The following is a 14580-nucleotide window of genomic DNA, read 5'->3' on the forward strand; positions in this document are numbered from 1 at the left end:
TACTTGTTTAATTTTAATTAAAATTTGTCTAGTTTTCCTCTGTATTCCCCTATAGTGCCTTCCATAGTGGATGCTCAGTAAGTATTTGGCATTGAGTAACTGAATAAATCTCTGGCCACTACCCTCAATAAGATAAGATATTTTTCTTATCTGATTTAGTGAAAAGAGAACTAACTATGCTAGGCAGTCTGTGATAAGCATCAGGTGAGAGGTTAGAATATTAAGTAATGTTAGAGGGAGTGGCCATTTTCAGTAGGGTGATGAAGAAAAACTTCACCAAATTTAAGTGAGACTTGAATTGGACTCAGATGTGAAAATTTCAATAAAAATGGAGAGGAAGTAGCAATTATCAAAAAAATAATTTTCAGATTTTGTCATTTCCATAATGCCTCTTTATTCCTGAGCATGCTTTGTAAACTTCTGTAAAATATTTGATCTTAGCATAAATCTAAAATCTTTATTTCACCAAATATTTCTCTTGGAGTTCAAGACCTTAATACTTTACTTGTACTTCTGACTTGTCATCTTCATCATGCTTATTTGTTTAAAGTTCTGCTCACTGTTCAGTGTTCATTTTTGAACCTTCTTCAAAGCAGTGTTATATACCTGGAGTACTCTTTTTGCTGTGTCTTTTGCCTCCCCTGTAACCTCTATCATTTTATGTCAGAATTTACATGAGCCATAACTGATGTGGAGTTCCCCAGATGTTTTCTTATCTCTCTACTATGTACTTGACTTTTATTTCCAAACCTAAAATGTGCTTCCTTCTGAATTTAGTATGAACATTTCTATTTTTATAGTATAATTTTTCATTTTTGAGTTATAAAAAGTGAACGTAGCATTTTAAAAAACAATGTAAAAAACTAATTTTCTTGAATAATTTTTAATAGACATTATATGAGCTCTAAATAAAACAGAATGACTTTTGTGTTAGTAATGATCAAAATTCTGCTTACTTTTTAAAGTGAAACCAGTCTTGGGTTCTTCCCTTTTCCTAAATATGTTATTTATGTTATTTGGTCCTGTCAGTCTCCAGTGCTAGTTGTTTATTTATTTATTTCTCTCCCCTTCCCCCCCATTGTCTGCTCTCTGTGTCTATTCCCTGTGTGTTCTTCTGTGCCCACTTGCATTATCAGGTGGCACTGGGAATCTGTCTCTTTTTTGCGTCATCTTGCTGCATCAGCTCTCCGTGTATGTGGCACTACTCCTGGGTGGGCTGTGCTTTATTTTTACATGGGGCGGCTCTCCTTGTGGGGTGCATACCTTGCAGGTGGGGCACCCCTACGCGAGGGTCCCCCTGTGTGCATGGCACTCCTTGCATGTGGCAGCACTGCGCATGGGCCAGCTTACCACATGGGACAGGAGGCCCTGGGGATCAAACCCTGGATCCTCCATATGGTAGACAGACACTCTATCAGTTGAGCCATGTCCGCTTGCCAATCTTCTAGTTGTTTACCTATTTATCTTTCCCACTAAATTATATATATATACTGCCTCAGGATCCGGAGCCAGGGTTATTGACTTGTAAATGTTTCTTCCCAACTCAGTGCCTTGCTTATAGAAAATACTTGTCAGGGAGAAGATGTGGCTCAAGCAGTTGAGTGCCTGCCTCCCACATGTAGGTTTGGTTCCAGGTGCCTCCTAAAGAAAACAAACAAAGGACAAGCAGACAATGAGCAAAAACAAATGAGCAGGCAGGGAGTGGATATGCCTCAGGCAGTTAAGAGCCCACCTCCTACCTAGGAGGTTCAGGGTTCAGTTCCTGATACCCCCTAAAGAAAAAACAGACAAAGAGCAGATAATGAACAAAAACAAAAACAAAACAAAAAAGAAAACAAAAACAAAAAAACAACGAGGAAACAGACAAGGGAGCCATTTATACCATTATTCACCATTCATTTTATGCCCTGTGAAAATGGACCTGAGCCCTTTAAATATTTTTCCTTTACCAACTTACGTAATGTTAAACGTCAGCGGAGGGCACTGAAGACACATTGAGGGGGAAGGGGTTTTCCTTCCTGGTGCTGGTGTGCTGGGTTGGTGGCTTGCAGTACAGGTGGTTCCTCCCGAGCCTGGCTCCCATAGCACATGAGGCTTCCCTAGTGCCCAGATCCTGAAGCTTAGACAGCTTCTCCAGTGCCATGCTCCTGCAGAATGAAGTGCTCTATAGTACCTGATGGCTTTGCCTGACCGCATAGACAGTTCCAGGTGAACAGTTTTCCCTGGTATCCTAGAGGCAAATTTCTGGTTAAGTTGTGGAGGGCAGACTTTGAATAAGCTGTCTGCACACTTGGCATCACAGCAACTTCTCTGACATTCAGTGTGCTGTGGTTGTGCCCTCTCTAACAAGGTCTGGCTCTTAGCCCTGGCTGGGAGTGGGAAAGGTCTCTTCTTGGGTGTTCTATGTCAGCTGTAGGGGTATTAGCGGCTCCTCCCATCTGCTGTTCCTGTAGTTCCTGGAGTTCTCTTTACTTTTTACTAGTCAATCCTGCATTATGCCAATTCCCTGTTATTGTTAATAATTCTTTATAGGAAACTTTTCCTACTTAAACTACTATGTGGTTTATTTCTCCTGATTGGACCCTGAGCGATACCATTTTTTACCAAAAGTTCAAGATCTGTTATCATTTTGTGTGGATTCTTTTTGTTCAGTAAGATTAAATTAACATTTATAGAATCCCTTATAGTTTACAAGGCAACTTTATGTTCATTGTTCTTTTTTTTTTTCTTTTCTTATCCCCATTGTCTGCTCTCTGTCCTTTCGCTGTGTGTTCTTCTGTGTCTGTTGTATTCTCATTAGGCAGCTCTGGGAACCCATCCTGGGACCTTCCGGAGTGAGAGAGAGGTGATTATTCTCTTGCATCACCTCAGCTCCCTAGTTAGCTGCGTCTCATATTGTCTCTTCTCTGTGTCTCTTTTTTGTTGTGTCATCTTGCTGCGTCAGCTCTCCATGTGAGTGGCACCACTCTTGGGCGGGCTGCACTGCTTGTGTGGGTGTGGGGGGCACTCCTTGCAGCAGGGTCACCCATGAGCAGGGCAACATGCACACGGCAGCATTCCCCTTAGGCCAGCTCATCATGTGGGCCAGGAGGCCCTTGGGTATTGAACCCTGGACCTCCTATATGGTAGGTGGAAGCTCTATCAGTTGAGTCACATCTGCTTCCCTCTATTGTTCTTTAAGTCAGCTTTTTAAAAAGAAACTTTTTATTATTTCTTCCTGACTTTCTAGTCTTAGTCAATTTATCAATTTTTTGCCTTTGTGCTTAATCCTTTTTGTGTCCTGTTTAAAAGAATATTGCTGCTCCAACGTCAAGAAGATGTTCCATATTGTCTTATAAAAGTTCTCTTGTTTTACTTATTGCATTTGGATCTGTAGTATATATAGAATTTATTCATATTTTTGTCTATGGGGTGTGAGCCTGGAGTCCAGATTCATTTTTTTTCAGTAGGATTTCTTGTTGATCCAGATCATTTATTGAAAAGACCATCCTTCCCTTACTACACTTCATTGTCAGGGTTGTCATAAACCAAGTGTCTATAAATGTTTAGTTTGTTCTTGGAATCTTATCGGTTATATTGTTCTATTTGTCTATCATAGTTAATAGGTCTTAATATCTAGTAGTATAAATACATCAGTTTTGTTGTTCTTCCTCAAGATTGTCTTGGCTCTTCTTGGCACTTTGCATTTTCATATAATCAGCTTATCAATTTGTACAAAAAAACTGCTAGGAGTCTTATTGGTGTGTCTTGCATATCTTTTGTTAGCTGTATTCCTAGATATGTGATTTTTTTAATGCTATTGTAAATTATACAATTATTCAGCGGCAGTCAGTTTCAAATTATCAATGACAGGAGTCAAGATGGCTTTCATCTAACATTATGTTTACTTAGCTTTATAGGAATATACATCAGTTACAGCATCTTCATCTGATCTCAAGGCCCAATAGTTATCCACGTACACAGCGTGTATTGTGCCTTCACCTGCATGGGGTGTATACAGTGCAATGGATTAGAGCCAAGGTATGTGGGGGTCATTTTGATACATAATGACTATCTTCCACTGTCTTCCACCAAACTTTATATTGTTCTAGTCACGAAGGCCCAAGACCTGCATGCTAATTCATAGCTCCCTGAACTCAAGTGCAGTTTCACACAACAAATGAGGCAGACAGACATTTCCTTTTGATCTTAATCCAGCGGTTTCTAAGGAGCTAGTACTGCATCAGCCCCAACCTTATGTTTGCTCTTTACTCACAGTAACATTTATTACATTTCATTTCCTATTTGTTTGTTTCTAGTGAAAGACAGAGATCTCAATTTTTTAAAAAATGGGTAAATGACTTGAACAGGCATTTCACAAAAGAGGTTATCCAAATGGCCAATAAACATGAAAAGCCAATAAACTCATTAGTCATTGAGGACATTCAAAGAAAAACCCAAAAGATGATACCAATTTACACTTACCAGAAAGACCGAAATGAAAGAGATATCCATAACCAAGATATAGCAAAGATATGAAACAAACAGAACTTCCATATACTGGTGTGGAAATGTAAATTGGTACAGCTTTGGAAAACTAAGCATGAGTCTTCCTAATTGCCCAGCAATTTCACTCCTCTGTATACACCCAAAAAATTATGTACCATATTCACCAGCTGAGGATGGTTGTGGTGGCACTATTTGTATTAGCCCCAGGCAGAAAACTACCCAAATAGCAGAGTAGATAAATTGTGATATATTCACATAATAGAATATTTTACAGAATCATATATTGTGACTACACTCAATAATATACATGGATCTTACAATGTTAAATGAAAGAAACTAGTCACAAAAGAGTACATTTTTATTATTCCATTTAAGTAATGTTTAGAGATGGACAAAACTAATTTGGAAGGGGGCATCAGGGAGGCATCTAGGATTCTATCATTGTTCAGTTTCTTGATCTGAGTGCTGAGGATCTATGTATGTTCACCTTGTGAAAATTCACCAGGCTGTATGTACATTTATGGTTTGAGCACTTTTCTGCATGTGTGTTGTTATGAATAAAATGTGCAAAAAGAAGTTCAAAGAGGTAGACCCAGCATCTTACATCCATCCCAGTTGGCTGTAACTTTCTGAGATCCTGGAGAACCTTCCAGGTAACAAAACAACAAAGTGAAGTCTTAGATAAGATGTGAACAGTATTAGGAAGAATCTAGGATAAGGTATGCAAAATAATAGGGAGAATTTATTCATATCATAACAGGGCAAATAGAAGGACTGAATAGAGCTGTTCACATAAAACATGACCAGCAAAAACCTGGCAAAAAGCAAACTTACCCACACAACAATGGAGCTTACTAACATAACAATGGAACTTAATATGCAAAAGTTAGAGGAAGGACTAGTCCAGAGAAAATAGAACTGAAAGAAAAAAATTTTCTGACTCATGTTAATGGGAGAACTTGATAAAGATTTGAATTCCATAAAACTGGGGCTCAATGTTGAAAATTTAATGTGATAGAAGGGGGGAGATTGCATAACTTGGAAATGATTTGAGATAAAACATAACACCATTATAGAACTAACAGATAAATTAAAAGAAGAGGAAAAACTTTGTAGACTGTTGTAAAGCAAATTACTATACAGTGGAAGGGCTCAAGATAATACAGGGCATAGAGGAAAAGGAGAAAAAAATGACAAAAAATGGGAAAGAAGGCAGTATATGTAGTTGACATAAGGAAAGACAATCCTAATAAGGATGACTGTGTCCTTGAAGTAAAGAATCCATCAAATGGAACAAAAAAAGGATTCAAAGATCGAAAAGAATCTACTCCTTAAGTAAAGGAAAAATTGAATATAAAGAAAAAAAAATAGCATACTATTATTTTAGGAAAAATAGATTTAGAATTGTCCATGCGGAATCACATCCCTGGTCAATTTATAATATTTCAAGTTTAAAGAAAGAATTCTTCAGGGTTTAGGAAAAAGGCAAGTCACCTACAAGAAATAAATTAAGGTTGTTGATAGTCAAAGCAGTGTAAGAAACGATGAAGTCCAAGTGGCCAGGGGTAAAGAATTACTAACTTTAAGTCATATAATAGGATACCTGGGAAGGGGAGAAATTCTGTTTCATAGGGAGTAGAGAGGGTATTTGAATTCCTGTAAATGGGAGAATTCCTGAAGAAATGAACGAGCACAAGCCCAGGACAAGACGGAGCTTAGAAAAGAACTTTCCTTTCACATTTGCCTGTGGCTGATCTTGATTGGAGGGCTAAACTCTGAGAGTCTCAGCCAACTCAGAGCCAATTTACAAAGACTGTGTTTTGCATTGGTTTGCTTGTTTATGGTAGCTTCTGGCACTCAAAGAAATCTCTTTCACAACACTAGCTGGATACAACCTTAAGGAACAGTCAGCACAAATCCCAGAGTTAACGCTATAAAATATTAAAATATATAGTGTATAACAAAAGATTACAAGAAAAAAAGAAATAGGAAATGATAACACATCCAAAGGAACAAGGTAAAAATCCAGAAACCATCAACAAAGACTTTGGACATACCAAAGATTTAAAAGAAAGGATCTCCAGTATGCTCAAGGAGATAGAAGAAAATGTAATACCGAGTGTTAGAGGAAAAAATGGCACCCACTGGGACTTGAGACTGACAGGATTGCAGGCAGAAAGTTTACTGGGAAGCTCTCTCAACGGAGCGGGTCTGCAGAGAAACTTCAGCCCACCTCTGGCAGAGGCGGTCATGAATTTATACAGTACATCTATCGGCAGGAATATGCTTAGTTAGTGGGAGGGGGTTGGGACTTGGGTAAGACCCAAGTGCCAATAAGGATGGCTAGGGGCTGGTGGGCTAGGGGCAGTGAATTCTAGGGGTACAGGAGGGGTTGGTGGTGTCATGTGGCTTCTTTGTTTATTCTTGTAAGGAAATGAACTGTATCTGAACATGTAGGCTCTGGATAGGAGGCTGTTCTATGTCACAGGAATTCAAGTCACTGTTTGTTAACCATTGTAAACCTTGTGATCAGTTAATCATTATAAACCCTGTAAGGGAGAAAACGCTAGCATTTCTAACTGATATATCTATCAGGGACCTAAGTAGGGGTGTAAGGTGCTGGGCTGGACGGAAGGGTGTGGGGGTTTGGGGTGTTGACTCCATCTAGCTACTTTGTTCTGTCAAGGGGAGGCGAGGGGCTCCCTTCTGTCTTGCCCGTGGGTTCTGATTTCTGCTTCTGAAGAGGCTGGCATTGGTGTTCACACAGCAGAAAGATGCCATTTACAATGTTCTTGAGTTGTTGATTGTACAATTCAGCATATAAATCGGATGAGGAGCTGTAAGAGATGAGGACAAAAGAGAAGCAGCAGGAATAATATTAGTGGTGTTATGAGGGGTAAAAGGATTGAGGCTAGCAAAAAGTGACAGGATTTAACTGCTTGGAGAAATAGGCAATACTTGGTTAAAGGCACGTAGGGATTACAAGGAACTGATGAAAAAAGGTGAAATTCTCTAATGAGCATATAACTGATTTGGTGATTAAAGGAGAAGAGGGGATGCTGTTAACCCTCACAGTAGAGAGTGAAGAAATGGATAAAGGTTCTGAATATTCTAGGGGGACTGAATATGTGGCCCCCGTGTTAAATAAAAAGGAGATCAGCTTACTTCCAACCTTGAGCAGGTGTGTGCCCAGCGCCCTTCCTTTCCACACTTAAAGCAGGGTCCCAGAGGTGGCCAAAGAGAAGAAGGGGGATTAGGTTTCCGAGGATTGGACCTGAGGGTAGCAACTAGTAGGGAGGCTTTAGTCTGATCTTGTTTATGTTTTTCTAACTTGGCTTCCTCTTCTCTATTGTTAAAGACCTTAAAAGCTGCTTTGATCAGTTTTTTTGAGGGGTTTGAGGGTCGTCTTTTAATCTCTGTAACTTTTTCTAATGCCTGGATAAGATTGTGTGATAAAGTGGGTGTGTAGGTATAGCTGACCTCTGGCAGAGGCGGTCATGAATTTATATAGTACATCTATAGGTGGGAACATGCTTGGTTAGTGGGAGGGGTTGGGACCTGGGTAAGACCCAAGGGCTAATAGGCATGGCTAGGGGCTGGTGGGCTAGGGGCAGTGAATTCTAGGGGTGCAGGAGAGGTTGGTGGTTTCATGTGGCTTCTTTGTCTATTCTTATAGGAAATGAGCTGTATCTAGACATGTATGGGGGACTGTTCTATGTTACTGGATATGACTCCTTTGTCTATTCTTGTGAGGAAATGAACTGTATCTAAACATGTAGGCTCTGGAGAGGGGGCTGTTCTATGTCAGAGAAATTCAAGTCATTGTCAGTTAACCATTATAAACCTTGTGATCTGTTAGTCATCATAAACCCTGTAAGGGAGAAACCTCTGTCACAGAGAAAGAACTAAAAGATATCAGGGAAACAATGAAGGAACAATATGAGAATTTCAATTAAGAGGTAGAAACTTTAAAAAAGAGCCAAACAGAAATACTGGAGTTGAGGACTGCAATAACTGAAATGAAAAATTCCCTAGAGGGTTGCAACAACATAACGGAGCTGGCAGAAGAAAGAATCAGTGAATTCAAATGCAAGACAATGAAAATGATTCAGGATGAGAAACAGAAAGATTATTAAAAAGAGTGAACAGATCCCGAGAGACCTGTGGCACACCATCAGGCATATCAATATATGCATTATGGGAGAAGATGAAAGAGAGAAAAGAACAGAAGGAATATTCAAAGAAATAATGGCAGAAATCTTCCCAGATCTAACAAAAGACTTGAATATGTACATTCAGGATGCCCAAAGAGCAACAAGTAGAAAAGCTGAAGAAAACCAAGCCCAAACATATAGTAGTCAAACTGCTGATTGCCACAAACAAGTAGAGAGTTCTAAAAGCTTCAAGAGGAAAAACAACATGTTATGTACATGGGAGTCCCAATAAAAATATGTGCCAGTTTTTCATTAGAAACCTTGGTGGCAAGAAGGCAGTAGGATAAAATATTTTAAAATGCTGAAAGAAAACAATGGCCAAGGAAGAATTTAATAGCCAATGAGACTGTCTTTCAGAATGAATAGATTGACACTTCCAGATAAACAAAAGCTGAGGGAGTTTATCAGCATTAGACCTGCCTTACAAACAATGCTGAAGGGAGTTCTTCTGACTGAAATGAAAGGACCCTAGACATGATCAAAGTGGCATTAAGAAATAAAGACCTCTGGTAAAGTCCAATGAATTGGAGAGTAGGAGTTGCAACTCTCCCGAGGCTCAGAGCCCAGCTGGCACATGGCCAGTGCAGAGATTCAAGACTCCTGTACCCAGGTCAGCTAACAGGGAGGTGAAGATGGTCAATCACCACACCAGAGGACCTAGAGTGCCTACAACTACAAGCAGAAGAATCACATCCATCAACCTTGTGGGATCTAAGCCCCCTCTTGATTTAGAGGTGGAGTGGACAGCACCATTCCAGGATCCATGGATGGAGGAATAAAATATGAATTAGAATGGACTTACTGGTATTCTACTGTTGAACTATTGTGACTAGCAATGGAAGAAATTTCATCACTGATGTGGAGACAGTGGCCACGGTAGTTGCTGAGGGCAGAAAGAGGAAAGAAGAGGTGTGATATGGGGGCGTTTTCGGGACTTGTCCTCTTTGATATTGCAGGGACAGATGCTGGGCATTATATACCCTGCCATAACCCACTGAATGTACTAGGGGAGAGTGTAAACTACAATGTAAACTATTATCCATGTGGTGCAGCAGTGCTCTAAAATGTATCCACCAAATGCCAATGAATGTGCCACAATGATGTGGGAGGAGTGGGGTGGGGTGTGGGATATATGGGAACCTCTTATATTTTTTATTGTAACATTTTTTGTGATATATGTGTCTTAAAAAAAAAAGTTAAAAATTTTTGAAAAGTAAAAAAAAAAAGACCTCTGGTAAAGTTAACCATTTGGTTAATTATAAATACCAGTGCTCCTGTATTGTGTATTTTACATTTAATCACTTTGTTAACTTTGTAATGCCACTGTTTACTTCTTTCAGTTTCTAAAATATAAATGCATAAAAAGTAACCTATGGTTTTGGACATACAATGTATAAAGATATAATTTATAACAATGTAAGTTAGGGAGATGGAGAGGTTAAGGAACAGTGTATGTATATGCTATTGAAATTAAGTTGGTACAAAGTGGACATGATTGTTATAGATTTAGGATGTTAAATTAAGGCCCATGGCAAACACAGAGAAAATTTATGAAAAATACATATAGAAGGAAATGAGAAGGGGCTCCAAATGGTATAAATATGAAAGTAGGCCTTAATGGAAAAATTGAGGGAATAGTAAAATGGCAGAAAAAAGTCCTGCATTATCAGTTACTTTATTTTTTTATTTTTTAAAGATTTATTTTTTATTTATTTCTCTCCCTCCCCCCCAGTTGTCTGCTCTCTGTGTCCATTCGCTGTGTGTTCCTCTGCGACCACTTCTATCCTTATCAGTGGCACCAGGTATCTGCATTTCTTTTTGTTGCGTCATCCTGTTGTGTCAGCTGTCTGTGTGTGCAGTGCCATTCTTGGGCAGGCTGCAGTTTCCTTCGTGCTGGGGGGCTCTCCTTATGAGGCACACTCCTTGCACGTGGGGCTCCCCTACACAGGGGACACCCCTACGTGGCACGGCACTCCCTGCGTGCATCAGTACTGCGCATGGGCCATCTCCACACAGGTCAAGGAGACCCGGGGTTTGAACCGCGGTCCTCCCATGTGGTAGGCGGACGCCCTAACCACTGGGCTAAGTCTGCTTCCTGTATCAGTAGTTACTCTAAAGCTAATTGCATTAAACTCTGCAGTCAAAATGCAAAGATTGGCAGAATCGATAAAAACAGATGACCCAACTCTGGTAATGGATGAAGAGACACACCTTAAATTCAAGGACAGAAGTAGGTTCAAAGTGAAAGGATAAGGAAAAAAAACAAACAGTAACTAAAAGAAGGCTGGAGTAGCTATATTAATATCAGACGAAATAGACTTTAAGTCTATAAAAACTGTTTTGAGGAAAGAATAGTCCCTTCAACAAATAGTGCTGGAAAAACTGAATTTCCATAGGCAGAAGAATGATATGCCCCATATAAAAATTAACTAAAAAATGGATCAAATACTTAAATAGAAGAACAAAAACTATAGAAGTCCCAGAAGAAAACATAGAAAAGCATCTGCAGGCCTTGTATTAAGCAATGGTTACTTCGACTTTACAACAAAATCATGAACAACAAAAGGAAAAGACAAATGGGACTCCATCAAAATTTAAAACTTGTTTGCATGGAAAGTCTTCATGATGACTGTAAATAGACAACCTACAGAATTGGAGAAACATTTGGAAACCACATATCTGAGGAAGGTTTAACATCCAGAATATATAAAGAAATCCTAAATTCAACAACAAAGGACGAATAGCCCAATTAAAAAGAGGGTAAAAGTTGAATAGATATTTCTCCAAAGAAGATATGTAATGGCCAGTACACATGAAAAGATGCTCAACATCATTAGCCACTAGGGAAATGCAAATCATCATCAAAGTGAGATACCATTTCATACCCACTAGAATGGCTACTATTAAAGAAATGGAAAATAACAAGTGTAGGAGAGGATCTCTAGAAATAGGAACACATATCCATTGTTGCTGGAAAAATGAATTGGTACAGCTGCTGTAGAAAAATAGTTTGCTGATTCTACAAAAAGTGCTTGGAGCTTCATCAGTCTTTTCAGGCAACTACAAACAGTCTTGACCTGCACAGCTTGAATTACTCCATCCCTGTTCATGGCAAGGGAGAAAGGTGGAGAAACTTAATCAGTTCCTGGGGGCAACGCGGTCAGCTTCAGCCTCCATGGCTTATAATACTAACCCATCCTTGGCTCCTACTATGCAACCAGGAAAGAAGTTAAGTATAGAATTACCCACATACCCAGCAATCCCACTTCTAGGAATATACCTAAAAGTATTGAAAACAGGAACTTGAAGAGATATTTTCACACTGATGTTCCTAACAGCATTGTTTACAATTCCCTAAAGATGGAAGCAACCATAAATCAATAAATGTATAAAGAAAATGCGATGTATACATACAATGAGTTATTGTTCAACTGTAAAAAGGAATGATGTTCTGATACATGTGACAACATAGATGAACCTTGAAGATACCATCTTGAGTGAAATAAGCCAGACATAAAAGGACAAATATTGTATAATCTCACTGATTTGAAATAATTAAGCAAATAATAAGCAAATTCTTAGAGTTAGAAACTAGAATATAGGTTACCAGGGGTTGGGATGGGGATAGGGAATGGGGCGTTTAGTGCTTAACTGGTACAAAATTTCTGTTTGGGATGATGGAAGAGTTTTGGTAATGGATGATGGTGATAGTAGCATAACATTGTGAATGTAGTTAAAATCACTGACTTTTATATTTGACCGTGGCTAACTGGGGAAACTTTAGATTTTGTTTCTTTGAATAAAAAATTTTAATCACAATCCTCATCTATTTCAAAAATCATTGACCCACAGGTTTGGTCTGCTGTGTCCCATGAGCCCTTCCAGGCTGAGTGGGGCTGTACCATTGTTTGGCTTGGGAACCAGTAAGGGTCTAAAAGATCTGGGAAAAAAGAGATCCAAATCTCCTAATCTCCCTCTCTACTAATCAGGACTGGTTGTTGAGGATGCAGAGGGTAGTGGAATTACTTCCTACCTGGGAGAAGGAACTGCCAGAAAAGGTTGGAGAACTGTCTGTCTCTGGGAAAGTTTGGAAAGGCTCTTAGCCTCCAGCCAGGAGCCTCTGTCACATTGATCTGGTCTGTGTTGCACCAAACACACTCTGACCAGGCACTGAACTGACAGGGCTGCCAAAGCCCACCATCTGCCAGCAGACAAAGGAAGTACATGTGAGAAAAGTAAAAATAAGTGAAAGAGGTTTTTTTCTGGCCTTTATAGCCTCCCTCCCCAATTCCTATGAAGCAGGTATGCAATCCATTACTGGAACCAGGACCCAGTCTTGAGCAGCTAACAGAGACAATCCTAAAGATCCAGGTTAAACCATGAATCCAAGAGCAGCAGTAACACACAGCTTTCTGCTACTAAATCCCTATGAATGAGAAAGAAATTGAGCATCTGAGTAAACTACCATCCAAATCAGATGCCTAAAATCAGCAAAAAATTACAAGGCATACTAAGAAAATGGAAGACATGGCCCAAGTAAAGGAATATATCAAAGCCCCAGAAGAGATGCAGGATTTGAGAGAACTAATTAAAGAGATGCACACAAATTTCCAAAATCAAATTAAGGAGTTGAAAGACAATATAGCTAAAGAGATAAAAAACATCAATAAGACATTGAGCAAGTACAAAGAAGAATTTGAAAATCCTGAATAGAAAAGAAACAGAGCTTGTGGGAATGAAAGACACAATAGGTAAGATAAAAAAACTCATTAGAGGCATATAACAGCAGACTCAAAATGATAGAAGAAAGAATAAGTGATTATCAAAGACAGAACAGCTAAAATTGAAGTGAGAAAAGAATAGAAAAAATTGAGCAGGGGCTCAGAGAATTAAATGACAACATGAAATGCAACAACATACATGTCATGGGAGTTCATATAAATATAAGAATGTTCTTTCAAGACCTATAGCAAATATATGTTGCTATTACAAGGTGTTAGCAATAGGGTGGTATATGGAGAAAAATATACCTAATTGCAAAATATGGACTAAAGTTAACAGTATTTTAATATTTTTTCATCACTTGTAACAAAGTGTCAACAATAGGGCAGGTATATGGGAATGTTGTATTTTTCATATGGCTTTTATATAAACCTACAATTTCTCTAATTTAAAAGAAATAATTTTTTAGAAAAAGATGCTAAGTAAATGAAACTGGATACAAAGTACTACATATGGTATTCCATTTGTGTAAAATGTAAATATAAATAAATAGAGACAGAATTAGATTAGTAGTTATGTAGGAGTGGGGAACGATAGGGGGATTGAGAGGTGACTGTTAAGGGATGTGGAGTTTTTCTTTTTGGAGTAATGAAAATGTTCTAAATTGATTGTGGCGATGAATGCACAACTCTGTGATTAAACTGAGAGCCACTGATTGTATTCTTTCAATGAACTGTATGATTGTTGACTATATCCCAATAAAAGTGCTTTCAAAAAGTAAGTAGGGAAAGGGAAGTGGGAGGAAATCTGAGTGCGATTTTCTTCATCTCATAGCAAGGATATATTTGCTATAAAAATTAAACATGTGAAAATGAGCTCTCTAACCTTTTAGTGTTCTTCATAATTAACTTCACTTTCTTTTGTTAATTTAAGTTCTCTTTCATACTTTCTGTGAAAGAAAAAAACACATATAATATCCCATAAAATATATTTCTTTCTTAATTTATCCGTTCATCTCTCTTTCTATATATAAAGTTTAGCAAATATTGATGATAATTTCTGGGTGTTGGGATATTTAATTACTTAATTTTTCTTATACTTTTCTGAATCTTTACATTTTTCACTGAATGTGTATCATTTTTGAAAGATTAAAGTC

General features: G+C 38.5%; 1 protein-coding gene across 3 annotated transcripts in view; it reads left to right on the forward strand.

The window, feature by feature from the left end:
- The window catches only part of ACER3 (alkaline ceramidase 3), a 194232-nt gene that overhangs the window by 53807 nt on the left and 125845 nt on the right, over positions 1 to 14580 (forward strand). The window contains exons 2-3 of one of the 3 annotated variants that reach the window (XM_058306017.2): positions 3892 to 4020; positions 10435 to 10504. The exons of 1 other annotated variant lie outside the window; for it this stretch is intronic. The gene's annotated coding sequence lies outside the window, so the exon portion shown is untranslated. The remainder of the gene's footprint in view (positions 1 to 3891; positions 4021 to 10434; positions 10505 to 14580) is intronic. One more of the 3 variants, XM_058306016.2, reaches the window with a different exon arrangement.

The sequence above is a fragment of the Dasypus novemcinctus genome, chromosome 10 (assembly GCF_030445035.2).
Source record: "Dasypus novemcinctus isolate mDasNov1 chromosome 10, mDasNov1.1.hap2, whole genome shotgun sequence".
Classification (NCBI taxonomy): Eukaryota; Metazoa; Chordata; class Mammalia; order Cingulata; family Dasypodidae; genus Dasypus; species Dasypus novemcinctus.